General features: G+C 41.3%; 1 protein-coding gene across 2 annotated transcripts in view; it reads right to left on the bottom strand.

Moving 5' to 3' along the window:
- The window catches only part of NCKAP5 (NCK associated protein 5), a 606,853-nt gene that overhangs the window by 431,797 nt on the left and 147,104 nt on the right, over positions 1-27,952 (bottom strand). Inside the window, exon 1 of one of the 2 annotated variants that reach the window (XM_032215475.1) lies at positions 8,233-8,519. The exons of the other annotated variant lie outside the window; for it this stretch is intronic. The gene's annotated coding sequence lies outside the window, so the exon portion shown is untranslated. Of the gene's footprint in view, positions 1-8,232; positions 8,520-27,952 lie in introns of those variants that run through there. 2 annotated transcript variants of the gene reach the window in all.

Genomic DNA, 27,952 nt, shown 5'->3' with positions numbered 1-27,952 from the left:
TGCACAGCCTTACTAAATGCTGCTAAGGGACAATGAACTACCGTTACTCCAGTCACTCTCTCTACCTCATAATCTATTAGAAACGTGATATGACATTACACTATGGTGCATTACCTGCAGACCCAGGGGTGAAATCAACTTACCCTCACTACTGGTTCGCAAATGTCAGCGCAGGCACCACCTCCACGCATGTGTAGGACCATGCGCGTCAAAAAAGATAGGTGATGATGTCAGGGTGGGTGGGCGGAGCCTAGTACCGAGCACCTGCAAAGGTAAGTAGACCAGCAAGGAGAGTGGTATCCACTATGCCACGCGATTTAGATTAGCTAGAAAGCAGGAAATCGGGTGATTCTAGATAATATAAATCACGCGTCACAGTTGATTGTTGAAAATACTGGTTCACCTGAACTGGCAGGATTTTTTTTACTACCGGTTCAGGTGAACCAATCTGAACTGGTAGCATTTCACCCCTGTGCAGACCTGAACTCAAATATGTCATGAAAGCCCAAAAATAGTTTGTACAATGAGATTATTTCCCACATTGCAGCTCAGAAAATCTTTTCCTGACATGGTATCCTATCCTCCGGGTGCTGCATGTAAACTCCTCTAAACTCAATTCAATTTATTAAAAGTTGATGTCGAATACATCTGAAATGCACCAGGTCGACTAACACTGTTACGAAGTACAGAATGTTATGAGAAACAGAACTCAAACTGGTATGGATACGCTCCCTCCTAATGTCATGTTCTGCTCTTAAAAGTAAGTACTGACCCTGGGAATTGAACTGGAGAAAGTTTATGTTCATGCAAACACTCAAAGTATTTAATGGCTGCAGATCTTGTGATACTGTCAGCCAATTTCTTTTTTCAAGCACACAATTATGAAAACAATGGTGCTGTGATGCTTTGCCAAAATACAGTCAATAATAATTATAACAAATACCTGCTGCAGTCATAAGAAACTTTCATGCCACAAAACAGCACATGACAAGTCATGTAGCTACTCAAAATGCAGCTATTAATCTGTATGTTCCAAATAAGCATTATCCTGCTTTCTTTCATTTGTAGCAACTTGCTATGGCATATAGCTTAAGAAAATAAATGTATTTCAGACTAGGTAGACTATCTATCTATCTATCTATCTATCTATCTATCTATCTATCTATCTATCTATCTATCTATCATCTATCATTATCATCTCTCAATCAATATTATTTTATATAATTATTTTAAAAATCAGATGAAAATACAACACCTACAATAAAACACCTGCAGAAATACATGTAGTCCTAGTCTTATAACCACAACTTGTACCCAAATTTCTGTCACTGATTCAGTTGTTAAGTGAGTCATCCTGTGACCATGCCCAGTTTTACAATTTTTTTACAAAAGTTGTTAAGCAAATCATGTGCTCATTAAGTGAATTCAGTTTGCCCCATTGACTTTGCTTGTTGGAAACAGGCTGGGGAGATCACAAATGGCCCTGGGATGCTGTAACTATTATAAATAAATGCCAGATACCAAGTGCCAGAATCACAACTACATGATCATGGGGTTGCTGTGATAGTCATATGTGCAAGGACCAGTAGTAAGTCCCTTTTTTCAGTACTTTTATAACTTCAAAAGATGGTTAAATGAACGGGCCGTAAGTCAAGAACTACCTATATTGAATGTTAAAACAGCAGACATGAAAGTGCTGGAATCAAACAAGTTTTCTGTCTACCTATCAGAAATTCTACTACCTATAATATTCTGGACCTATTTCGAATTGCACACACAATATATAGTGTTATCTGAGTAGCAGTTTGACTATGACTAGAAAGTGGTGGGCTTAAAATGGAACAGCCATCAACATGCCAGGCCACTGAATGCTTGTCTCATAGAAGTACATAGAGGATATTTATTTTTTTGCTCCCTAACACTTGGACAGATCTAGCCTATTTTTGAATTTCCTCTTTATTTTGCCATCTTCTTCCACCACAACAAATTTAGTCCAGTTGTGCTCAATTCTTAGAGAATTATTCCTCTGACAGACAGACAAAGAGCATTTTTACATACTTTATTTCAAAGACTTTATTATGTTGGAAAGAAAAAGGAAAAATAGGCAAAAATACCTATCAGGAATGGGGGAGACAGGAAAAATGGGAATAAACTCAGGGAATTTCTAGATATTTAAAAATTGGGGTAAAGACTAGGACATATTTGAGTGAGAATACAGGGAGAGATAGTGTGAGTAATGACACATGCATTTTACAATAATCTATATAAAGACAATTTCTAAATTAAGGTACTTGCCATCTGTGAAATGAATATTCTGTTCAAGCAGAAAAAAACTCAGTTCAGAATAAGACGTCTGTGCTTTGAGGCTCAAAAGACATATTTGCCTTGTGCTCAAGTTTCAGAATAAGCTATATTTTTTGCCTTATTAGCCTTCTGTGAAATGAATGTTTAATTCAACCATTTTACAACTGGCATCTTGTATGAGGGTGCTCAAGTTGTTTTTTCAAATTACAAATGTGTTTAAAATCCAAGTGTCACAATAAATTTAAATATTACAAGGTTCAATATCCTAAACATCGTTAAGGGAAAGATTCAGCCTGCCCTACACCTCACTTTTCTGTTCTAATGTCGGTTCCCACAATGTATTAAGCTATAATGTGGTATGCTTGGTTTAGTATAGTGTCTTGGGCAAATACAGGCAATAAGACTTGTAAACAATGCATTAGTGTCATAAGTGAACTAATCTGTTCAATGTTAGTCTCTTGTAAACTGAAGGCAGTAAAAGGCTAATTCCATTTTGTTGTCAGAATCATAGTATGGATCTATCCGTGTTGAGTCAAGATCAACTCAAATGAGACTTTATATTCAAGCAATGAGACATAGATTGTCAAAACAACATAGAGTGGTGACCATTCCATTTCCAAAACCAAATATACATGAAATTATTACATTTTATGGAAAACAGGAGTGCCATAACCATTCAAAAATTTAAATTAGCATATTCACTAGGAAGATATATCAGATATCCATCCATAATATGAATCAGCATACTCTAGTTTCATCTACTAGATGTCACTCTATTCTAACTAATAGGGTAACAATTCCAAATTCCTAAAGATGAGATGGAACAGTGATGGAAATGTCTGACTCAACATCCCAAATGTTGCACATTGTTCATACAATATATTCTTGTAAATTGCCACACATAAACTAATCCCACTTTTTTCATTCAATTTTTTTACAACTTAATAAACCTGTAGAGCCACTTGAAATGATATTCATCTCTTAACATTTATCCACTGTAACCATCCATCCTGCAGCCTTAGCATTTTTCTAAATTCTTAGACTTATGATTCCTTTTCAAGTATCTTTTACTGTACTGTACTAAAATGTTTAGCATTTGTTTTCAATTTCACACATCAAAATATTTCTATCATTCCATTACAAAGCTCTAAAATGCTTTTTACAGCATTCTTTCAGTTCAGCTTCAGCTCAAATAATTTAATCACTTTTATTATTAATGCCATTTGTTCTATTAATGGCTCACACTTCTGTGGCACTCGGTAGCATAGTACTTTTTACTCTACTCTAAGCAGTTTCCATAACCTCTATTCATTGGTTCACTTTCTATTTATTCTGTTGGGAAGTTACATATTTATTTACTTATTTTATTTAGTTTGTCACTCATGTACAAGATGACAGGAATAAGAATAAACATGAATAAGAACACGGGAAATTGGTACAAATAAATGGGGACATTAGGACAGGGACGTTAGACATGCTGGTGCACTTATGTATTTTAATTATGTATAATTATGTATAATTATGTGTTATCTTCTAATACTGTTTTATACAGACCTCCTATTTGTGATGGAGTGTAATAATCTGGATCCCAGGAGGAGGGGGTGCATTCTAGAGGAATCAGATGCAACTCAGTTCAGGTATTTTGTTTGAGAGAAATGGTCAAGACAAACTCCCTAATCATTCCCAGAGTATGTGGCAGTTGTAGAGAGTACAGTGCTTTAGTTTGGCAAGATTCTGCCTTTGGTGTGGAACATTAAAGACATCTGCTTGGAAAAATCACCAAGTACAGTAAAACCTTGGGTCATGAACACTTCTGACTACGACCAAATCGGGTGCTGATCAAAAAAATCCGGTAAATGTTTCACTCTGGTTGTGAACACATCCTCTGGTGGCGATCAAACACACCCCGGCAATTTTCCCTACTGCGACAATTTCCCCTTCCATGCCATTTTTTTTGTAGGTGCAAGCACAGTCAGACTTGCTTCTGGTCATAACCAAATTGGGTTGTGACCAAAGTCCTGGAATGGATTACAGTTGTGAACAGAAGTTCCACTGTATTGCATCTTTCTCAGTTTCAGAGCCTGACATTTTTTTCTTTCTGCAGTCATACTTCTTACATTCTCATTTCTTTTTCTTATTTTTCTTCCATGCTCATTTTTCTCATGATTGACTCCAGACAATAACAGAAAATGGCCTGCCACATTCAGAACCGCTCATCATCCTAGTACAATAAGTTATCTCTGTCTTTCATTGTAAACAATCAGATCAATAGTATTTCAAGAGTCGTATTTATTCCTTCGCACATGGACATCCAAAGGTATGGTGCAAATAATGAAATGTATTTGAGGACATTATCATATATATATGTTGTTGTTTTGATATTATTGTGCTTTGCCATGGATGCTATCTTTCAAATGTTTATTTATTTATCAAACTTTCCTGACATCACAATTATAGAAGTAATCCTAGGTGGCTTAGGTTTAGTCTATGAATTTGAAACATACCTTTTTCTAAGATGATATTTCATTATTCTCACTAATTCCTGGGTCACCAATTTCTGCTAAAATTTCAGTAAATTTCCGCTTTTTGCATTATTTTCTTTGTATTCCAACCTATCCATCTTATCTAGCACAATCCTTGGATGGTTTTCAGAATATTGCATAATATTTTTGCAAACATCCATCTCTGTTTCTTCCCATTTTCACAATTACATTGAACATAACATCTAACTGTCATAATTATGGATTCTTACTTACAGGTGAATTCATAGTAACCGAATGTTTACTTTTCTTAGCTAGTATGATATAGTGGCTAGAGTGCCAGCCTAGACACCAGAAAATTGTGAGTCTCGCCTGAGGCATGAAAGCCAAATCAGTGACCTTGGCAAGACACTCTCTCTTAGTCCAACCCACCTCTCAGGATTGTTATTATGGGGAAGCAGGGGTATTAGATATGCACACTACCTTGAGAGAGACTATGGTAGCAAGATAAGATTATAACAATAATATATTTTAGCTTTCGTAATTAAATCTATATCTCCACTTTCCTGAATAAGCTAATTTTATCCCACAATTTCAAACTACTTTTACTCATATCTGTTATATCCTTCCCTTCATCTAAACTTAGATAAACAATCTAATCATTAATTCATGTCCATTATTACTTATTTTTTCTTATATTCCAAATCCCATTGTTCCGTATCTGCTAATTGTTTCCAGGTAGTCCATAGATTATTAAAGGCCATGTTTTCGCAAAACACTTTTTAAAACTTTATCTATACTTTAGAGATCACCTGCTGATTATTTGATAAAGTTAGAGATTGTATTAATCACTTCTGGCATTTTGTTCAAGATGGCATAAGTGTAACCAAAGCAGTTTTATCCCCAGCATGGCCATGCTGCTTAATGCAAATTCTACTCTAAATACGACTTTGAAAGCTAACATGCTAATCCACACATCCCACCAACTAGGAGGCATATGTAGCATATTGACACACACTCAGGATACTTTAATCATATATAAGTAATCAACTGCTTCATTACAGATATTGCCATGTATACTTAAAGCATACTTTCTGGAAGAAATAGCCATCCAGTTCAAACATGGTATCATTAGTCATGTGTTTCCCCCATAAACTATCCTAAGAATGCTGAAACCATAATTAAACAATTCTTTTTTGTTCTTCTTTCTTTCATTTATACAGTACTTTCTTAATATTAGAATTAGAGTGTCTCCAAATCATATTGTTCATAAATATTCACATATTCAGCAGTATAAAAAGTTGCCTGTCAGGAAACTTTAAGCATGTAAGCTTAAAATCCATATCATATCAAGTCACGGCTACAAAATCATGAATGCTTGTAAATCTAGCTATTCATCGTACAATCACATTGCATGATTTGCTTAGCTTGGCTTGTATTTATAAAACTAAGGAATGTAGGTTTGATATAAAACTAACTACACAAAGTTACTTTACATAAAGGTGTGGGGGGTGGAACTGCTAGCCAATAAAATGAAAAGAAAGGAAGGAAAAGGAAAAGGAAAGCTGTTTAAAAGTCATGCATATGATATTGGTGGCTAAATACATCAAGTAAGTAAGTAAGTAAGTAAGTAAGTAAGTAAGTAAGTAAGTAAGTAAGTAAGTAAGTAAATAAATAAATAAATAACTTCGGGTGGGACTAGTATTAACCCAAATACCCACACAAGTTTTTCTCTTTTACATCCCATTCATTCTAGTTCTGGTACAAATGTCAGAAGTAATAAACAAGTGAAAGAGTGTGAAAATAAAAGAAAATTAATATTTATATCATCTGTACTAAATGGGTCTCGTTACATCTTGCTTTCGGACAGACGTCAGGAAATCCTTATGGGTCAGTAAGACAGGTGAGTTTCAACACTCAAGCACAGAAGTAAATGATACTGAAAAGCTCCAGTTATCTAAACCAACAGAAGCATAGATAATGAAAAGGCAAATATACAGGTTTCCTACAACCTCATCAAAGGCTTGGATAAACCGCCCAGATCACAAAGAAGCAGCTTCTGGGATTCACTCTCTAGATTAAAAACTTGAATCTGAGATACAATGCACACACACAGCACCATATACCTCAGCTCGGTCATCCTAAAATGATCATATTTCTCTGCCATCCATCAGAATTAAGCTGCTTATGGATGCATAACAATTCTGTATATTCAGTTGCCAGTAGCAACAGGCATACAATCCTACAGCTAGCTCCCCTTTCCAGCAGTAGCAGCAGCAGCAGCCAAAGGAAAAGAGTTTGCAAACAGCAGGACAGGGGACAGCAGAAAGAACAAGCAAAGGAACCAGCAGAGGCAAAGGAGAAGGGCCCTGATAGCAGCAGGAAGAGAAGCAAACAGAAGGGACAGAAAAGGCCTAACTGTGGGAGCGCTGATCCCAGGACCAAGCAGCAGCAGCAGGAGTTGGATGAAAGGGAAATCAAAGGGGGGGGGGATTGGGGTTAGAGGCGGGTTTAACAAAAGCCCAACTATACCAACAATTTCAAGCGACAGAAGCTTGTCGCCAAAAGCCAGCGTGGCTTAAACCCATCTTCCCCATCCGTAACTCAACGAGGCCACCTCTTCATCCCCATTCCCTAAGCACTCTAAACTAGCCCTTTCCACTCCCTCGGGTCAGGCTTGTCCACAGCTGCGTCCGGCAAGTCGTGCACGAGCTGTGCAAAACTTTAAAAAGAGAGAGTGGACACTGCTGCACGTCCCTCCGTCCGCAAGTTCAGACGCGAGGGCCTGTCGTCCCCACTCACACACTCCACCAGGGCCCGCATCTCACTCGTTAACAGGCAAATTACACACGCCACGAACCAGTCAGGCAGACGGTGGGGAGGGGGAGCAAAACCCAGGGCTGCAAGCTTTGGAGAGGTCCATCCGAAGAACCCGCCACAACTCCACAGTCCCCCCCCCTCTCTCTCTCCCTTGTCTCTTTAAAAACAGATCCTTAGGAAGCATCAACCTGCCGGCGTCTACCAGACCCGCTTCGCAAGGGATCAACGGGTTTGCAACGGGGCTCGAACCCACGCACGAGCGCACGCCTCGGCCTCGCGCGCTTCTCCGCCGGACCGCCGCGGCGAGATTGGCCAGCCGGCGGGCACATGCCCGGGTCAGCCGCTTCTCCATCTTGCTTTCTCTCTCTCTCTCTCTCTCTCTCAGACACACAGACACAAAAAAGCCCTGCGACCCCCGACGCCGCTCACTCCTCCACCGCCCGCCCCTCGCCCAGTGCTACTTTTACCTTTGCCTTAAACCAGGAGAGAAGGGGAGGAGACGGGGGGGGGAGAGACACGCCAGAGGGCGGGGTCCACTTCAGAGCAGGTGAGGGGAGAGCAAAACGCGCAAGGAAAGAAGGGCAGCGGGGGAAGGAGGAGGGAAGGCTCGGCGCAATTGCTACCTTACCTGCTCTGCGGAGGGGCATTTTGCAGGCGCCGGGCAGAGGCGGGGCCTTTACGCTCCCCGGGGACCCGCTGGAGCAGCCCGGGTGCCCGGCGGTGGCAGCGCAAGCAGCCCCCGAGTTTCTAAACTTGGCATGGGGGTCTCCCAGCATTAGCGGGCGCGACCGCGGACGCAGTCCGGGACGCCGCCGCTGCAGCCGCAGCCGTCGCCGCCGCTTCTTCCGCTTTGTTGTTATGCTGCCGCCGGCGAGCTTGTCTCTTGCTGGCGCTCCCTGTCGGGCTGCGACAGGGCCGCCGCTCCGCGTGCGCTCGGGGAGGGCCGGCCAGGCGGCGGGCTGGGGGAAGGTGGCCTCTTCTGCGGGGAGGGGAGCGGAGGCGAGGCAGGGCGGCACAACTCCCCGAGGGGACGCGGGTGACGGGCTCCCGCCCTGCCCCGCTATTCCGGGTTGCGGTCGGGGCCTTTTAATTTCCCTTAAGCGGAGGAGGCTTCTTTAGGATCGGGGGTGTCAAAGAGTGCTGCCCATCTCCTGCGATCAGAATCGGTCGCAACGGAACGGCTCTGACAAAGCTTTGCCTGCAAGCGGGGGTCGAGGAAGTGAGGGGGGAGCTTGTCTGAGGAAAACTGCTGCTGTGGGTTGGAGCTGGGGGGTCTCGAGAGGAAGAGACAAGTGGAGAAAACTAAGCGGCTCTCTGGCTTCCCTCTCCCTGCTCAGCAGTCAAGTTCATCTTAACAGAAAGAGGAAGCAAGGGCTGGATCAGATGTGTGGACTTCAATTCCCAGAATTCCCCAGGCAGCATGCTGCCTGGAGAATTGTGGGAGTTGACATCCATTCACCTGGAAACTTCCAAGATTGAGAAAAACTGCTCTAGACTCTTGACAAATCACTTTCTAATGACAAAACACAATTGTCCCTTTGCAATGCGGAATCAAAGTTAGTGTGATTAGGTAAAGGTTCCTCTTGCACATATGGGCTAGTTGTTCCCGATTCTAGGGGGCGGTGCTCATCTCCATTTCAAAGCAGAAGAGTCAGCGCCATCCGAAGACATCTCCATGGTCATGTTGCTGACATGACTAAATGCCAAAGGCGCACAGAACACTGTTACCTTCCCACCAAAGGTGGTCCCTGTTGCATCCTCCCCCACGCAGCCAGCAACTGAAGCCAGAGCCGGAAGAAGCTCTGATTGGTTCTGGCACGGCTGCCAGCCGGCAGGAGAATGGCCACTTTCCAATTGATTCCCCGCCTGACAGCTGGCAAGTATAAATAGCTGTCAGGCGGGCATTGTTTCTTTCCATTCCGCAGTGTTAGTTGAGTTGCTTAATAAAGCCTGTTTGAAGAACCCTCGCCTCAGTGCCTGATTACTTCAAACTGTCGACGAGGATGAGTGACACGGACCCCGTCCACGTCCCCTCTATTGCTGCTGCCTCTGTCTTCGCCGTGTTCGGTCCTGAGGCGAAGTTGTGGGATGCGTTCCTTGAACGCTTTGAGGACTTCTTACAGGCCCACGATCTCACAGACCTCTCTGAGGGTAGGAAGAGAAGCGTTTTCCTCCACTACTGCGGCCCTGAAATGTTCGCCACTGTGCCAACTCTGTCTGCTCCTACACCTGTGTACACCATGCCTTTGGACCGGGTATTGGCCAAGCTCAAGATACACTATGAGCCTACGCCTTCTCGCTATGCCCACCATCAGTTCTTTAGGCGGTGCATCCAGACTGAGGGCCAATCCATTAGCCAGTACGTGGCTGCTCTGAGGCCTGCCGCAATCCACTGTGAGTTCATGGATTTAGATGACGCCCTCCTCGAACAGTTCATTTATGACCTCCAGGACATCCACCTCCACCGCCGCATTCTCTCCCGGCTGAACTGACCCTGAAGATTGCAGTGGACGAGGGGCGAGCCTATGAAATGGCCGTGAAGTCTACCCCGGACCTCCACCAGTTCCCTCCGTCATCCTTGGCTTCGCTGCCTCACTCCTCCGTCCACTGTCAGCTCGGCCCCGACGATTCCCGATCAAAGGTCAACCTCGCCATTGACCGCCTGAGAACTGTTTCCCTCTGGAATTGCGGTTCCTGCCTCAGCTGTGGCGGCCACCACTTTCATTCCTCTTGCCGCTTCCGCTCGGCCCTTTGCCGCAAGTGTGGGAAGAAGGGCCACATTGCGGCCATCTGCCACTCTCCTCCTGTTGAACCACGACCTGCCAAAGTGCCCATTCCTACCAGCCCCTGACCTTCCGCAGCCTGCCAAGGGTACTACGCTGTTTCAGAACCAGAGGGCCCGCTCCCTGACTGGATGCTTGACTCTGCTACCTCTGCTTCGGGGGGCCGGGGTAAGATGCATCTCCGCGTCTTCCTCGATGGCCGCCCCTGCACCATGGAGCTGGACACTGGCTTGGCCTGCTCCCTTATGTCCTGGGACACGCTTAAAGCCCTGCTGCCTCATCTCCATCAGTGCCACCTATCTCCCACTACTGGTCATCTCCGGGACTACCAAGGCAATTCCATTCCCATTGTGGGTTGTGGCACCTTCCTCATCCAATATGGACGGTTTAAGGGCCCTCTGCCCCTGTTTGTGGTCCGCAACCCCCTGCTTTCCCTTTTGTGGCTCCAATGGTTCCGAGCTTTTGGCCTCACCATATCAGGCATCAATTCCCTACGCCTGGCATCCTCCCTCAATTCCCTACTGTCAGAATTTCCCGATATCTTTGATAATGCCCTGGGTTGTTATCGGACACCCCTATCTCCCTCAATTTGGACCCCACGGTGGCGCCCATCAGCCTTAAGGCCAGACGGGTGTCATTTGCGCTTCAGGTACGGGTTGACGCTGAGTTAGACAAGCTGATCACACAGGGCATCTTAGAGCCTGTGGATCACTCCCCTTGGGAAACCCCTATAGTGCTACCTCTTAAGTCCAACAGATCTCTGAGGATCTGTGCGGACTGTAAGACAACTGTCAACAAGGCGTTGCAGGCTCATCCCTATCCCGTTCCGGTCGTGCAACATGTGTTGCATTCCTTGGGTCAGGGCAAAATCTTTGCCAAGTTGGACCTGGCCCAAGCGTATCAGCAACTACCCGTAGATGACGCCACCACCGTGGCACAAACAATTGTGACACACCATGGTGCCTTTAAGTGCCACCGGCTTCAATTCGGCATCAGTGTCGCCCCTGGCCTTTTCCAAGGATTGATGGAGCGTCTGCTCCATGGCATCCCTGGAGTTACGCCATATTTTGAGGACGTCCTGATTGCTGCTGCTGATCAATCAGGACTCGTCAAAACACTTTGGGCGGTGTGACAAGGTTTAGAGCCTCAGGCCTCCATTTGAAGCACTCTAAATGTCAGCTGGGCGTCCCTTGCGTTGAATTTTTGGGTTACCTCATAGACTCTCGAGGTATCCACCCCACTCCCACCAAAATCGATGCCATTGCCTCCACCCCCACCCCTTCCAACAAGGCAGAGCTCCAAGCCTTCCTGGGCCTTCTTAATTTCTACACCATTTTTATTCCACATAAGGCTTCCTTTGCGGAGCCTCTTCACCATTTGTTGGATGCCTCCGCCCCTTGGGTGTGGATGAGCCGTGAGGAGCATGTATTCGCGGCTGTCAAACGCCTCCTAACAGCTGCCCCAGTGCTCATCCAATACAATGAGCGTCTTCCCCTTCTCCTCGCCTGCAATGCCTCCCCTTTTGGTGTTGAGGCCGTCTTGAGCCACTCGTTGCCCGATGGCTCTGAGGCCCCGATCGCCTTTTACTCCCGCACCTTGTCCAGGACTGAGTGCAATTACAGCCAGCTGGATAAGGAGGCCCTTGCAGCCGTGGCGGGGGTAAAACGCTTTCATCACTACCTCTATGGCTGCCCCTTCACCCTCTTAACGGATCACAAGACTCTCTTGGGCATTTTGGCGGGGGACAGACTGATTCCTCCCATCATTTCCCCCCACATGTCCTGTTGGTCCGAGTTCCTGGCTTCCTATTCTTATAGCCTCCTCTACCAGCCGGGCAAACACATGGGTCATGCGGATGCTTTAAGCCGCTGCCCGCTGCCCATTCTTGTTGTTGACCCTGCCCCGTCCTCCTCCTTCGTCTCGCTTACTGATGACTTGAACCTGCCACTCTCTGCGGCCAACATTGCCCATGCTTCCCGCACTGACCCTCTCCTCCAGAGGGTCCTGGGCACTGTCCGCCAGGGCTGGGCGGCGGACAATCATGCCGCCTGCTGTTCTTCCGTCGCCGGGATGAGCTGTCCATCACTCAGGACTGCTTCCTCTGTGGGTCCAGGGTTGTCATCCCTGCTGCCCTTCGCCAGCAAATTTTCCACCGCCTCCATGAGGGCCACCCGGCATTGTGCGAATGAAATCCCTTGGTTGCAGTTATGTCTGGTGGCCCTCTATGGATGCGGACATTGCTGGTTGGGTCCAGCGGTGCCTGCCCTGCCAGGTTGTCCGGCCTGCCCCTCCCCCTGCCCCTGCCCTGGAGTGGGACACCCCCTCCATGCCGTGGTGCCGTCTCCACATTGATTTCTTTGGTCCCATTGATGGTCACATCTTTCTTCTCGTGGTGGATGCCCTTTCCAAGTGGGTTGAGATTTTCCCCATTCGTTCCACCACATCCAGCACCACCATTCAAATTCTGGAATCCCTCTTCACAACCTATAGCATTCCTGACGTCATTGTCTCGGATAATGGCTCTCCGCCTCATTCCAATCCTACCTGACCAGCCTTGGCATTTGCCACGCTCAGGTGACCCCGTACCATCCCGCTGGGAATGGCATGGCCGAGCGGGCTGTCCGCTCGGCCAAGGAAGCCCTTGCTCACCTCTGCCCTCTTCTCTGGCCAGCCAGGCTTCAGACATATGTCCGGGCCCAGCATACTACCCCTTGCCAGGCATCCGGCAAGTGCCCAGCCGAGATTCTTATGGGCCGCCGACTCCGGACTACTCTCAACCCTTCCTATGCCCCCTCCGGCCTTCCACTCCAAAGGCCCCCTCGGCCCTTTCTGGTAGGGGAGGGGGTTTAGAAACTACACCGGGAATCCCAAGTGGCTTCCAGGAGTCATAACAGAACTAACTGGGCCCTGCTCTTACAGGGTCCAGCTCAGCGACGGACGACTTTGGCGGTGCCATATAAATCAACTGCGCCACCGCAAAACCTCTCTGTTACGATGCCAGCCGGCCATGCTAACCTCCCAACCGCAATCGGACGCTGCATACCAGCCAGCCGCTCCAAAGCCGAAATCGCAGTGAAACGCGGCGCACCAATTTCAAACATTACCTCCCTCCTTTGCACACCGTGTGCTGCCTGCTGACGTTGCGGGCAGGAACTTACCTTTGAACATTCGCGCTGGTCCGGGGGCTGGGCCTTCAGCTCTGCTGCATCATGACTGCAGACCTACGACGACGATGGACACTCCCTTTCCAAGACGTTCCCAGCGCATGCGCAGAAGACTGCAATATCTAGATGATTAAGCATGCGCAATCTGGGGGAAAGGAGGGTTGCGTCCTCCCCGATGCAGCTGGCAGCTGAAGCCAGAGCCGGAAGAAGTTCTGATTGGCTCTGGTGCGGCTGCTGGCCGGCGGGAGAATGGCCACTTTCCGATTGGTTCCCTGCCTGACAACTATCAAGTATAAATAGCTGTCAGGCGGGCATTGTTCCATTCGATTCCTCAGTGTTAGTTGAGTTGCTTAATAAAGCCGGTTTGAAGAACCCTCACTTCAGTGCCTGATTACTTAAAAGTCCCTATTTTTTCTACTTGCATTTTTACATGCTTTCGAACTGCTAGGTTGGCAGAAGCTGGGACAAGTAACGGGAGCTCACTCCATTACGCGGCACAAGGGATTTGAAGCGCTACACTGCTGAACTTTCTGATCGATGACCTCAGTATTTTAGCCATTCTAGCCACTCTGGTGTGATTACACCAAGCATTCTTTCTCTCTCTCGACATAAGTCGAGGACTACCTGTTTTGGTTGGATAGATCACACAAGATATTCAACCACAGCCTAATTTATAAACCAAAAAACGCTCACAGCATATATGAAATCACAAAGAAGCAGATTATATTACAGTGTGGCATGTGATGTGTACCCAGCTTATGGATATACCTGCAGGAAGTCAAATATGTGGATTATGCAAATATATACATACATGCAAGATTTGATTCTGAGGTGATTTTTTTTCTCTTGATAAAATACAGAGAAAAAGCCAAATAGATAGTCATTGCAAATGCAAATGGAGCATGCTTTGAGAAAAGGAAAGGACTTTAGTAAAGGAAAGATTGGCTCTATTCCATAATTCAAACATCACTTCTGCTTTATATTTCATGCAGCTCTGAAGGTGTAGAGTTCACAACAAGTCTAGAGACAGATGGAAAATAAACAACTTAAATCAGGAGTCCCCAATCCCCAGTCTATGGATTGGTACTGGTATATGGCCTGTTGGGAACCAGGCCATGAAAGCAGCGAATGACTACCCAAAATGTAGTTTATGCATGTACAGAATCTAGGTTGTGCATGCAAAACCATCTCCCCCCTGCCAACCCTTCGCTGCCAACACTGCTGCCTGCCCATGGAGCCAGAAAGGTTGGGACCATTGACTTAAATGATAATATTAAAATGAAGTTATTTCAGATTACATTGGGTTACTATATAACAGAGAATTGTCAGAGAGTCAGTGATACAGAAGAATCTCCACAATGTGAATTGTAAATGTTGCAACCCTTTTAGAAATCTTGCCATTCTGCTTTGGTATAAAGTTGTTGTCTTAAATGGAAAACTAAGTCCAAAGCTAGCATTTGACAAATCTAAGATGACAGTCACGCTCCTGCTTAGTAGCTTATTCATTGTTGTAACATGAAATTCAGTATGGACGGCTATTTCTGAAATCTTAATAAGGAATCGTGATATCCGACACTTCTGGCCATTGTAATTTCCTTAAATTTCTGAGCCAGATAATTAGCTATGTGGAATCCTTGTTGGTCTCTAAGCTTGGTTGGTTGGTTGCAGCCATTTCATTACCCAGTGCTCACTGATGATGTTAATCTAGTCAGCTAATGGAACATCTTCATAACGACCATCAAGGACTCCACAGTTCAGCCTTGAGCTACTATACATATATTCTCTTCTATTGGAATTTGCTAAGTAATTACAAAAATGTCTTAATTGAAATAATTGCTTGGAACTGTGCCAATTGTAAAAAACGTCTTAAAAGTCATCTGATTCAAATTCTGAAAATAGAAGGGCCTGACAACTGGATTTCTGATAGATCAGTCTTTTAAAAAGCAACTTCTAACTAAAGAAACAAAATAGCATAAATTACAGCCAGAAAGTAAAAGAAGCACTGAGAGGCATCTGGGACTGACTTTGTTTCCAATTATATCACTGAGAAAGCAAGCAGCAAGACCTTAGAGCAATGTTTCTCAACTTTGGCAAAAAGCTGGCAGGCGAATTCTGGACATTGAAGGCCACACATCTTAAAGTTGCCAAAGCTGAGAAACACTGCCTTTGAGTTTCAAGTGGTCCAACTCCAGTCAGAGGAAAGTGGAAAAAGTAATGCTTCTGGATGCATATACAAAATTCAGCCTAGCGGGGAAAAATGTTCTCTAATGACTTTACAATGAAAAGGTTCTTCTCCTATTCCCTATAATTTTGCTCAGCAATTTAGTTATTCATACCTTTTAAAAACTGTGAACAGTAATTGTATTTACGTATTTATTTTCAATTTTTTAATGTCATGATTTAACACATAGATAATATGTGAATCTTATCCATCACATTAACCCTGGTGACTATTTAAAAAAACACTCTCAATGTGATCATACCTCAGGATAAAATTGACATTAAAAAACATTAATAAGAGGCATGAGTTCCCATCAAGTACAAGTACAGTATATGTTTTTGTGCATTTTTAACTAATGGGAAAAAAACGGAAATTGAGGTAAATAATTCAGATTAGTTGACAGATATATGGGTGTTAAATTATAAATAAGGAAGCAGAATCGTCTAGGCTCCAGTTCAACCCATTACTTAAGAATGAATTTAAATTTAAAAATATAAATAATCTCCCTTTTACTTCCCTCAAAGCATATGTAGCATAAACAAAATGGAATTTGGCATGAGCATAAGTGACCTGCTGGTTTATGCGTACAGCATGAAGTTTCCTTGATCCTCAGTCCATCAGCACTCACAGAGTGTGCAATATATTCAACCATGACACAATAAGACAGAGTATTACAAGAAAGTCTTGCCATATTATCAATACCCCTTTCAAAAGTGACCTTGTTAATTTTAAACCTGTTAGCTCAACATTGATTTTCAGTACAATAATGGAAAAGTTGGTGTAGAACTCAATTAATGCATCTATCTTAAAGACAAAATAGAGATACACTCAATCAGCATGGACTTTTGTCCTACCAAATATAACTGGTTTTGTTTGTTTGATGAGATCTGAACTATATAGGCCAATTAACATTATTTTGACACAATGCTGATATGAGAAAAAAATAGTAGCATATTCAATGTCCTTAAGTACTTATAGCGGTAGAGTAGATTTTGTTGAAGAAAACATTTGTACAAGCTGTACCAAGTCGCCCAATGTTGTATCACATTCATTCATGTTCACTCTTGGTATTAATTATTCCTCATTTAAATAAATGTTATTAGCAGAAGAAAAAAGACACTGAAGATGCAGGAAGGTTTTATGCCCATCTGTTTAAAAAAACCTTGATCAAAAGTACAATACAATGAGTCTATCAAAGGAAATCTTTTGGGCTTCAGTTTACATTCGCATAAAATAATAATACTAACAGCAACAATAAACCCATTCCAGGTAGAGCAAAACAAGCAGGAAGAGCAATGTAGGTCTCAGTTTAAAAGTACCTCAGTTTGAATCCCAGCAAGGCTCCAGACTGAGGCAACACCTCAGGATAAAACTTTGCTCAGGCGGTCAATTTGTTTCTGACTAGTGCTGTCTAAATGTGTCAGGGCACAGTATGTCTCAGTCATACCAGTGAATGACGTGACCTGTATATCAAATCTTTTTAAATTACTAAGACATGTACAACATTTCAGACAAAAAAAATAATGCTGACAACCCTTTTTTTAAAAAAAAAATTATCTTAATTTTAAGAATAAATTGTGTACATTGTACCAATGGAATCAGTCTGTAGGAAAGTCAAAACTGCGTGCAAATCCCTTCTATTCATCTCTGCAGCCATTTACATGAGTGAATTGGTGTGTGTGTGTGTATTTGTATTTGTGATGAATACTGCTTTATAAACCTGCAAATATCTCTACAAGAACTTATTATAATAACAATTATGTAGTTTTATGATATACATATATGAATTAAGCCTTGAGCAAGACTGTTAAATGCATTCATGGTTTTTTACAAGATGCAAAAATTACCAAGAGCTACAACAGAAATATTTATACCACTGTTACATAAACAGCATGTTCTAATTGATGAAATACAAAGCAAAAATAGTTTCAAGCACAATATAACATTATGAGACACACCTTTCATTTCTTCAACAATTGAAAAGAGGGAGATTCATAAAAAAAATATCAGGAAACGTCACTGCATGAAATATACATTTTGTTGTTGTTGCTATGTGTTTGAAGCTAGGTTTATACACAGGTACTGCTTTCTCTGCGTTTAAGAAGAGGTCTCTTCCAACTCTGTTATTCTGTATTCTATCCAATCAGATTAATTTCTTGGAAGCAGATACTAGTTTACAACCCTGGGCACCAACAATGAAGACCTTAAAGAAGAAATAACCACATTAGATTTGTTCGTCAGTTCTTAAAAAATCAATAAGAGAGTTATAGTGGAGCCACTGTACTTATGCCAGAATCGGCACTCTCAGAGCAACCAAATGAATGGGAATTTTGTTACTTCAAAAATGGTACTGTTTCAGTATCACAAGCTACATTGCATTGCAATTACCTGGGCAGATGAAGGAAGAGGTGGAGCCCCAGCGAAAGAAGATATCCCATCAATCATTGCTTTGACAATCATTGACAACACATTCATGCAACACATTGAAGTCAGTTATAAACCTAGCAAGTCCATTTGCACATGATATGATTGCTAGTTCTAAACTTGCTTACGTGGTATTTCATCTTGTTATTTTGATGTTGACTTTCTGTGACGGTTTGTTTTCCTTTTTTTTTTAAAAAAAGGGAGGTTGTATGCTGTATAAACTGGATAATTAAATTTTATGCATATGGTGCGAAACCATGAATGCATTAATTCAGTAATCATGTTAAGCATGGTATGGGAACATAGCCAGAGAATTAATGCAACTGTTGAATAGGAGTTAGACAGGTTTCCATAAAAATGTTTTTACTATGGAGCCAGATTCATCTTTATGGTTTCTTGAAGGGATGCCCGGGCATGATAAAGTGTTTTTTTAGAGGTCATTCCAGAAATTATAAATTCATATAACATAGGACTGCAAGCCAAATTGAGGGAAACCCAAAGATTTCCCCCCGTAAGGCATGTCTGATTTCTAACACTTGGCAATGGTGATGGCTAAGCTGTAATGAGAAAGATCTTTAATGATTGCAGAGACTGTCTGAGAAATAAATGAATGGCTGAGTCCAACTTATTGAGGATTTAATTATGGCAAGAAGACATGAGTGTAGAAATACATACCTGAGAATATGCAGTAGAGGCATATATTCATAACAAAAATCTAAGCTTCCATTCATACTATATACTCGTGATGGCAAACCTATGGCACGCGTGCCAGGGTGGCACACACAGCCCTCTCTGTCGGCATGCGCACTGTCACCCCCGCTCAAGTCCACCGCATTTCTCCGTGGCGTTTCTCACCATTGTTTGCAGAAGTTTCCCTGCAAACGACGAAATAGAAGCTCGATTGCGCCTCTTGCAGAGCTGCCGATGTTGGGATGCCTCCCACCTGCCAGCTGGTGTTTGGGTTTCTGGGGCGCACGCGCCTTCCAATTTGGCCAGGTTCGCCATCACTGCTAAATACTAATAAAGGAGAATATTTGAAGCTCAGGGTTCAAAAGACTAACATTGATGGTATTACATAGTTTGAGTAATAAAACATCTGCAAGAAAGCAACCAAGCTGATAGAGCACCAATGGCCCCTCATACCATATACGGCAAATGTAAGTATGTATAGAAAATAAAACTGATCAAATAACTGAAATCAGAGAAACTAAAAATTTGAAATCTTTAGAAGTATTTAGCATTATACTGGTAGTATGATAAAGAGGAGGGAAATACTGTTTATAAAGTCTTTAGTTTTTTAGTTTTTGTATTTTTAAACAACAAATAGTGGATATTTTAGCTGAAAGACTAACATTCTTATTTACATTGTTCAAATAATATAATTTACTGTTTTCTATAATTTCTAATTAAGCATACGCTGTACAATCTTCGTACCTTTTGTTCATTTATGAATGTTACATTTATATAGCAATTAATTATACATACATATTGTGAGATGGGCAAGCTACACAAATTTAAAAATTGCATGCATACATTTGGAGACATGGGGTAACTGATGTTTTGCAGTATGTTGAAAAACAATGAAACTAGGATGCATAGTGCTATCTCTCCTTCTTTCCCCGCTTTCTTCTTCCTTTTCTTTACTATTTCCATCCAGAAAATGAGTGAGTAAGTGAGTATGTGTGTAAGGACGCAGCAACAAATGCCTTACAATTGTTAAACTAAAGTGTGCTTGAACTGAGCACTGAGCATCCTTGAATTCAAAGAGTACTGGCAAATCTTTGAACATTTATCTGTTTTTTATTAAATATTAAAATTACATTGTTACAACTTCAAAGAAAAGTACAAGTTTCTAGTCACTTATCAATGTCCTATAGATGCTGATGATAGCAGCTACTTGGCTCAGGGTCATTTCTGGCTGATTATAGTGTGCCTTTTATTTTAAAAAATATTGCTTCCCTGGTAAGGAAGTCCATATAGCTATTTCCTCTTGGGGTTTTTCTAAGTTAAAGCACATCTCAAATATATCAGCATGAAAGACTGTAGCAGCATGACATTTGCTGTCCCCATTCCAGGTCTCTCTCCTGCCTCTGTTACTTCTCTTTCAAGTCACTGCAGTCTTTTCCCTGGGGAAAGTATAAATGCAGAAGGCTCTTGGCAACAAATTCAAGAAGCAGAACTCTTTGCTGGCAATCAATGTGCCTTTTCAGCTAGCACTACGTACCTGATGATCAACATAATTAGATATACAGCATTTTCGAAGATTTAAAGGCAGGAAACTATTTAATGGTGTTTTCATAAATCTTAATCAAAGTGTTCAGAAATCAAAAAGAGAAAATATGCATGATAAAAGATATGTTCCCCTGTTTTTTGTCTGACAAATAACAGCAGTTATTGAAGGTTGGCTTTAGTTTCATGAGAGAGGGGGGGAGGGAGGGAGAGGGGGAGAGGGAGAGGGAGGGAGGGAGGGAGAGAGAGAGAATAGTCAGCACAACTACAATTGACTGTGTATGTATTAGCAAAATGAAATCCTCTTCTCCTAACTCCTGTCTTTCTTCTTGCTACCTAGAGATAAGTCAAGTATAAGAATTATTATCTTCTGATTTAAAAAAAAATTAGTGATAAGGATTGTGTGAAACAATCTGTGCTGTTGCACCACAAAGCTAATCAGTAATTCCATTTATCCTATATCTGTGGATCAACAGATTTAAACATGATGTACGATGCATATTTTTAAACATTACTTTCAAGAATCTCTGTAATAATATTTTCAAACCATAACCCAGTCTAAAAAAAGAAAGTAACATTTTCCATTTTCAGAAGTAGGTGTTTTATAATTTTGAAAATATTTGATTCTTTTCTTTATAAACTTGTTCAAGAATGTATGTTTAGAGCTCTGCACAATCATTGTACTGTATTCAACTATGAATACTTTTGCAATTTGTTTGCTTTGCTGATCTTAGTATGTCATGTAATAATGAATCTCTAAACTAGATTAAAATGCTGAGTATTCACGTTTCCTTTCTTTCAAATTGTATTTTCACACGTGCAGTGATATAGTTGTATGGAACTGCTGTGCTCACTGCCCTTCATCTGAACCATGGATTATAGTTCAAGAGCTCCAGACAATAACCATCTGCCTTACACAGATGGGATCGGGCAAAATCAAAGATGGACTTTTTCTAATCCTTAATAACTTTTCAAGTTGAGTGCATCTGAATATAAAGAGTTCATCTCTCAGAAGGAAAGCAATAAAAATGAAGCAGGTTCCCTAAAACCACACATTTAATGCTTAATGATAAAATATAGCACAAAGTTAGTTGAAAAATGGGCAGGTATATGACTGTTTAAATGCATACATACGTATACATCATACATACAGTATATGCATGCATGTTTTACGTGCAAACATTCTGCTATGTTTATGTATTTTAGCTTTAAAAATACCTGTATTTGAAAAGTCTGATTCTGGTGAATTGTGTAAATTAGAAGAGTTAAAGTTTAAAATAGATTCTGCTCCCACCACAGTGATTTTCTTGAAAATCCTCTGATAAACCTATTACTAGCCTACCATTGGCAATATTCCTACTTAATAGGTGGTAAAAGGGCTTTTTGCAAACCATGAAGTAGGTATATCTGGAAATCTTCTGATCTAAGGTTCTCTGTCTTCTGACACCCCCACAATTACAGCAGACCAATTCTTCCCTCCTCCCCACCCGATTAGCTTAAGTGGGGGCCACTTGATGAAAATCTCTATAATTGAAACCTCTGCATTAAAACCTCTGCCTTCCTTTCCTAAATAAATCGCATGAGCTTTGAAAATGGTGGATGATCCATCGTATCATATTCCACTAACCCTAGCTTGAATCAAAATCAAGAAGATTTTGTGAATAGTTCATTTTTCATTCTGTAATTCTCTGCAAAATTACATGAGATGTGAACAGTCCACTGATGTTAATGTATCAGGTCACCTAGCAGATTGAAAATCAATTCCTGTGTAATCTACATTCAGTCAAATGTCTTGTGGCTTCATTCCCAGTCTCAAGTGTAACAGCCATATTTAATATTTTGATATTATAATTGCCAAATACATTGCTGAGCACTAGCTAGGAAAGTAAGGAAAAGGTCTGGATCATGAATATCATACAGCAGTTAAATCCTAGCATAGAACATTATATCTGTTTTCCCTTTTTCCCCTTTTATTCCCAGGCTTGCATAAACTAACTCTTAAAATGAAATCTTACCCCTGACTATTCTGAAGGAAGCCCCACCATTCTCTACTAAGATTATTTTGTCCTGAAGCTTTATTTGACCTATGCCTTGTCTAATTAGAGTAAATAAAAAGAGTTATCAACTATGCAATGAAACAAATTGGGGGGGGGGAGCAGAGGAATTATAGAAGATGCATCTTCATTCAGCATTTTGAGAAACCTGCTGTCAGAGGAATGTGTTAGAATTCCGAATAGTGCCTCTTCAAACATTTGAAATAATAGTACTTGAGATGCCTTCTCTTCTCACAGCGTTTTGACACAATGGCATGAAATGTGCTCTTTGAGGAAGTGAGGGCTGATTTGCACAAGTGGTTTGCCCCAGCATGAAGCCAGTCCTCTGATAATTTCTTGAGGCAAGGAATGTTTTTTTCCCCATAGCCCACAAGGAAGGCAACCTCTGCCTGCCTTTTCCTGGGACTCATTAAGTCATGTTTTCTGATTTGTCCTGGCACAATCTCTGCTGTCCATAATTGTCTGTTGTGCTCTTTTCATTGTATGCAAACACCTACACAGGCAAACCAACGGCAAGATGGAGATGCCTCTACCCTCTGAACAGTTTATTCTTGAAACAAGGCAATCAGCTGAAATCCCAGCTTTCTTTCTGTTTAATCTTACTGGTATCATAGAAAATTTGTGGGTCTCAAAAACAAAAAAGTAGGTGAAATTGACTCCTTCCTTCCTTCCTCCCTCCCTCCCTCCCTTTTTAAGTCCACTAATGGTCCCACTTAACGACTTAAGTGATAACTTAACAACCGCAACTGGAAGACCCAGGATTATGATTGTTGAATGAAGTGGTCATATGGCATCTCATTTAGTGACCATTCTCTTAACAACCAAGATTCTGGGCCCAATTTTGCATAAATGGAAGACCACCTTTCCTGCAGAAAAATTTTGTGTTGTTTTTAATTTTTTAGCTCCCCCCCCAGCACATGTAGGTCATTCTGACCCATTGAAAGTTGAATGGCATAAAAATATCAACAAAATAAAAAATAACATAAGTGAACTTTTATTGTTTGGTCTTTGGACAGTCAGAGAGAGTCCTACCTCATTCCCATATATGGCTTCTCTTAGAAGAAAAGTGGTGGCAGTTGGAATTATCAGTTACTGCCCTATAGGAGGTGGCAATTGCTGTATGTGTGCGCGTGCGCGTGCGCGTGTGTGTGTACACACACACACACACACACACACACACACACACACACACATATATATATATATATATATATATATATATATATATATATATATGCATGAAGCTCCTAAGGAACAGTCTGTCTGCCTGCGCCCCCCCCCTCTCATATTCTCTCTCTCTTATGGTTTTAAAGACTAATTTGCTGAATTAGAAATGTGTACGGTAAAGGTAAAGGTTTCCCACACACAGTCATTCCTGACTCTAGTGGGTGGTGCTCATCTCTGTTTTAAAGCCAAAGAGCGAGCACTGTCTGAAGACGTCTCCATGGTCATGTGGCTGGCATCACTAAACATCAAAGATGTACAAAATGCTGTTACCTTCCCACCAAAGGTGGTTCCTATTTTTCTACTTGCATTTTTACGTGCTTTCGAACTGGTAGGTTGGCAGAAACTGGGACAAGTAACAGAAGCTCACCCTGTTACACGACACTAGGGATTCGAACTGCCGAACTGCCAACCTTTTGATCCACAAGCTCAGCAACTTAGCCACTGAGCCATCGCATCCCTTAGAAATGTATATCTATATCTTAAATTAGATTGGATAGTCTCCCTGTATATTGCTGCACTAGAGCTGCCTATAATTTTAACTGTGAACCACAGAAACCTCTGGAGAATCACAGCTTCCCGAATATTGATTAAAATATCTCACTTGTGTTGTTTTTAATCTTCTAGTTTTTCTCCTGCCACTTTGAATCATTGGCAATAGAGAAGGTGAGGACGCTTGGTGTCTGTAAATGAAACTGCAGGTTGGTAGAAAAGAGTTTACTATCTCTGTCTGAATTGCTGATGTTCCAGGCTTAAAGTGATGGAATTCCCAGAGCCTCAAAATGAAAATGGACATTTTGAAAATACTGAGGAACAAGAACTGGTGGGACATTTTTATGGCATCAAATGATTAGCATCCTCCTCATGAAGCCAAGAAAGAGAAATAAGATCAAAAGCAAAGGAAGCACACAGAAACTTTGACACATTTGTTAATGAAAACCAAGTTACATATATTCAGTTTCCAAATTTTTGCAACATAAATCCTTTTTCTCCTAAACCTGACTACTCAGAATCTGTGTCGTAATCTCACTTTTTGTAGCACTGAACTGACTTAAGGGAAGTATTATATTTCAAAATTTTCTAAATCTGAGTTTAAAATGTTATACTTTAATGCTATATTGATGTTATTTTAATATCAGCTCTATAAAAGTATGGAAGAAAATGCTGAAAGACCCAAAGAACAGTTTCATCCACCTGGCTGAGCCTTTATTTCTTTTTCAACTTCTTTTGTAGCTACTTCATCTTTCTTAAAGTCTAAATCAGTAGAGTTTAACTCCTGTCTCTGATTGTTGCTTCAGTATAATCCACCCATTCTCCTCAGCCATGCAGATAAGCAGTTCTGATAAATAAATGCAAACTGCTTTACAAGAAGGAAATATATTACAGGAATTGATGGTGTGCTACATGTTCATAATAAAATAGATGCAAATTAATGATTGATCAATAAGCTTTTACATTTTTTTGTTTGACCAATATTTTCACTAACTGGAACAAATGTTAGTTGCTGCATGATTTTATTTATTTTGTTAAATAGTCAGAAACAGCTTCCTCCAACTTAGTAGATTTATCAGAGATTTTAAAAACTTTTATTGAATATTATTATACAGACGTTGAATAGAATTAATATTAGGTTTGACACTCTTAGAGAGGAAAATAATTTCTAACACAGCTAAATGAACATCAAAAATTTCAAAGCATATAAGAAAGAGGTAGACATACAAACTGTGGAAGTAGCTCATATCTTAAAATTATCTAAATCTAGGTTTAAAACTTTCTATTTTAATGCTATGTTGATATTATTTTAATATAAAGTATATAAAAAGCAAAGGAAAAGTTACTGAAAGCCTTAAAAAGTTGGAATTGAACAGATTGTTAAGAGATTTTATCTTCTGCGATAGTAACAAAATACTGAGGTGCAAAATAAATCAGGAATGCAAGTTCTTGATCTATTTTTGCAAAATGTTATGAAACATGAGCTAAGCCTAAATATCCCCAAGGAAATGAGATAGTAGCAATAAATTTTCATGCTCCAGAACAGATGGCCGTGCCACATGAAGAAAGCAAAATGTATCAGGCTCTGTGAAATGAGAAAGAGAAGAAAACTCCTTGTCCACATGTTCTTGCAAACTGTTCTACGTGTGTTATGATAGGCATTCTGTATGAGCAGCATGACATCACGTTTAGACTCCTTTCTGTCTCTCTCCCATCTCGGTTGCTATAAATCAGCCTGGACTGTGAGTAATGCTGAAGGAGTTAAACGTTCAAAATTTGTGTCTGTCTCTTTTATTAGCTAGCTAGAGTAAACTGGAGGCTATCGTTCAATGTCAGGTTCAGCATCCAATGACCCAATACGTTAAATTGTGGCGACCACAAATCAAGGGCATAATGAAGTCTGAGAAAGTGGTCTATCCTGATTTATTAGGACATCTGTCTGACTATAGACAATCTAGTGTTGCCCTTGGACAGCATCAGTTATTCCCATGGTCTTCTACTTATCAAACTGGCCTTCAAAAAAAAGAAGAGGAAGAATGCCACAGAAACTTGTCAATATCCCAAGGTTTTGCTTCAGTATTTGGAGACAACTTTTTAAAAAAAGAATCAAGTGAGATAGGCACATAAATATTAACAGCAACATTCTATTGTTTAAACTATTTATACCATCATTGGAACTGAAATTAAAGGCTGTTTAAGTTTTGGATATTGGTTGAAATAGAGAAATAGAATCTAGAAGCTAAATCAACAAACTTATGTGGAAATATGTTTTCTATATATATTTATCTTTATATAAGCAATATAATGTTGACTTTAAGAGTAAAAAAAAGTCTGTATTATAACTTCTCATTTTTCTTCCTTAAATTTTGAACTAATTGTAAAGTTGTGTAAATTTAGATAACACATGTTCTTATACAGCATTCTTTAGAATAGCAAATATTACCTTTGTATCAGGGGTGGTTTCCTGCCAGTTCTAATCTCTTCTATAGAAGAGGTTCCACAAATCTACAGTGCCGTTTAGAACCGGTTCCAGCTCCCTCCCCCCACCCGTCTGCACATCATCAAAATGAAGAAAGAGAGGAGGAATTCTGGGAGTTGAAGTCCACAAGTCTTAAAGCTGTCAAGTTTGAACACCCCTGGGGTTTTTTTCTAAAGGGTTAGGGATGCAAGGGTCTTGTAACTTGACAGCTTTAAGACTTGCATGCTTCAATGCCAAAGTTCCTGAGCCAACATTTTGGTTGCTAAGGAAGAGCGTTGTTAAGTGAGTTTCACCACATTTTACAAGTTGGCCATGCTCACCCAGTCACATGGCCAGCAAGCCACTCCCACCCAGTCACATGGCTGGCAAGCCACTCCCACAAAGCAGGCCACACCTACAGAAGAGGTTCTAAAAAAATTTGAAACCCACCACTGCTTTGTATACAACTCCTCCCTACCCACCATCTCAAGTAGTTTACATTGGTTGGATAGCGGTCATAAATGGTGGTGAGCAGAGTGTTAGAATGCTAGAAACAATGAAAGTCAACCTGTGTCCCCTTTCATGCTTAGGAGCTAGCAGTGAGTCACAGCTCTGCAGAACTGCATGGTTTAGTCCATCCTTTCTCTTAGTTCATCTCCTCTCATTTCCTGCATCAGATGAGGAGAGCAGATCTTTGTCCTTCTGTCCCGTCCCCTTTTTACAGAGGCACAATTGAGAGTGTTTTAACAGACTGCATCACTGTTTGGTTTGGTGACAGCAGTGCTTCAGATAGAAGATCCATAGAGAGTGGTAAGGAAGATTATAGGAAGTTCACTTCCCATTATTCAGGATACTGCTTATAAGAACTATGTCTTAGATATCAAAGCATTGTTAGAGATCCCACATACGCATTTTATGGTCTGCTTCTGTTGTTCCCCTCGGTGAGGAGGTTTCAAAGTATTTCTATCAGATTCTGTAACAGCTTTGTTCCCTATGCCATCCATCTGGTAAACTCGCAAGATTCATATTTCTTGCCATATACAAGTATACATCCAAACTAGACTGTGTTGTTTTTCTGTGTCATATAATATATGCGGGTATATGAATAATTTTGTATTTATGTATTTATTTTGTCATATTTGTGCAGTGTATATTGGACGTGGTGACCTTTTGAGAGTTGTATGCAATGAAATATTTTAATGTATGACAATTAGTGTACATTTAAATTGACAGTATAGTTCTTCTAAGTTTCAGTCTTGATTTGGCAGGGATCTAATAGGACACATTTCAAGATTACAG

The sequence above is a fragment of the Thamnophis elegans genome, chromosome 1 (assembly GCF_009769535.1).
Source record: "Thamnophis elegans isolate rThaEle1 chromosome 1, rThaEle1.pri, whole genome shotgun sequence".
Classification (NCBI taxonomy): Eukaryota; Metazoa; Chordata; class Lepidosauria; order Squamata; family Colubridae; genus Thamnophis; species Thamnophis elegans.
This window is presented reverse-complemented; position numbering and strand designations above follow the sequence as displayed.